The sequence below is a fragment of the Micropterus dolomieu genome, unplaced genomic scaffold (assembly GCF_021292245.1).
Source record: "Micropterus dolomieu isolate WLL.071019.BEF.003 ecotype Adirondacks unplaced genomic scaffold, ASM2129224v1 contig_12825, whole genome shotgun sequence".
Lineage (NCBI taxonomy): Eukaryota > Metazoa > Chordata > Actinopteri > Centrarchiformes > Centrarchidae > Micropterus > Micropterus dolomieu.
In genome coordinates, this window is record NW_025741811.1 from 1 (window position 1) to 1,960 (window position 1,960).

Sequence of the window (1,960 nt, forward strand, 5' to 3'; positions counted from 1 at the left end):
ATACAATTTAGACATACGCCATTTTAATGCCATGTGTTTCTTTTCCTATTCCTCTACTCTCTTTGTTTGTTTCCCTGTTCTTCCTCTTAAAGTGCTTGTTTCATTTATTTAATTTATATTTTATATATTATTTTTTTAACACACACACACACACACACATACACACACACACACACACACACACACACACACACACACACACACACACACACACACACGCTCTTACTGTTTTCTTTCTTTATTTTATTTTAATTAAATTTTTATATATATATACTTTTTATTAACAGACACACTTACTGTTTTATTTTTATTTTTTATATATTTTAATTTTTTTAAACACACACACACACACACGCGCGCTTACCGTTTTCTTTATTTATTTTATTTTAATTAAATTTTTATATATATATACTTTTTATTAACAGACACACTTACTGTTTTATTTTTATTTTTTATATATTTAAATTTTTTAAACACACACGCTTACCATTTTATTTATTTTATTTTTAATTATTTTTTTAAACACACACACACACACACACACACACACACACACACACACACACACACACACACAAGGTTACCGTTTTATTTATTTATTTTATTAAAATTTTTAATTCTTCATTTTTTTACACACACGACACCTGTTTTACTGAAATGTATGGGGTTGATTGTTCTTGTGTTGTATGTATGATGCTTTGGCAATATTGTTGTTACACATTCATGCCAATAAAGCTAATTTGAATTGAATTTGATTTAAATGCAGCTTGATTATTAAAGTATGGCACATGGGTAATGTGTTGATAAATTATGGATCAGCTTGATTATATTGTAACATGAATGGTTATGAGTGTATATTGTACTGCTAACTGCTCTATGCCAAATTCAAGGTTCTTAGAAGAACCTTGTTCTTAAGGGGGGGATGTTACGACCCCTTCCTTCTCCTGCAGGAGGCTGCAGGCAGGGAGGCTGATTGGGCTGCACCTGTGCAGCTCTCTTCAGAGCTTATTTAGCCAGGACTGATCAGTGTTTTGTCTTCCAACCAACGATACTTCAACAAAACTACAAGGTAGTAACTCATCTTTCTCTGGAGTCTCTCTGTCTTCCTGTCAGCCTCTTTCTCTCCACATAATAAACACATGAATCTAACTTTTAAGTGTTTTATTTAGTTCTTGTTGATTTTTTTCTGTTCTACAGCTCGTGCAGATTGTTCTGCTCTGGACTACATAATGTTGGTTATGCGTGTGGCTGAACTCCTCCTAATTACTGTGATTACTGTTCTTCTCATCAGAGCTCGAGGTGAGAACATTCACACCAACATTTGTTCACACTGATTAACATAACCTGTAAGTTTAGAGCTGAAATATTTCTCTGTGATTTATTTACCTGGTAACCAGAGACTACCTGACAACAACACAGTGACCTACAGCAGCGTGAAAGCTTCCTCTTCTTCTGCTGGAGCCTCAGCTGATCCCAGCGACCTCTACGCCACCGTCAACAAACCAAACAAATAAGAGACCACAGTGTAGTTACAGCTCATATCATTACAGGTAATTTACACTGAGAACTGATAAATGTTTTATTATTTGAATTATTTTATGATAATATATGGGACATTTAGCTTGATGAACTTGCTGTCAGGCACTTTAATGTGCTAGTGCTGTGTTGTAGTTAAACATGTATTAGTTTTTACTGTTATTTCTGTATCAGCTGTTATTGTTTGATATGCAGTCATTTTAACATCTATATTTCTGTAGAGGTTTAACACCTCCAGAGCTCTTTGCACCTTCTTCTTCTTCGTCTTCCTTTCATGTGGTGAAACGGGTCATTGACACAAATACAGTGTGAACTTTTTGTGATAGTGCTAAATGGTAAGTAAAGGCTGTTAAATGCTTCCTTTCTTAGCTCCTTTAGCAAAGGCTACACTGGACAGTTCTTTATATAAGGAAAGGAGATAATG

General features: G+C 34.2%; 1 long non-coding RNA gene across 1 annotated transcript; it reads left to right on the top strand.

The window, feature by feature from the left end:
• Positions 1–823: 823 nt before the first annotated feature.
• On the top strand, positions 824–1,913 carry LOC123966164. Its single transcript, XR_006823911.1, has 3 exons — positions 824–1,069; positions 1,198–1,299; positions 1,398–1,913. It is a non-coding gene; the product is annotated as an uncharacterized LOC123966164 (long non-coding RNA).
• The last annotated feature ends 47 nt before the right edge of the window (positions 1,914–1,960 follow it).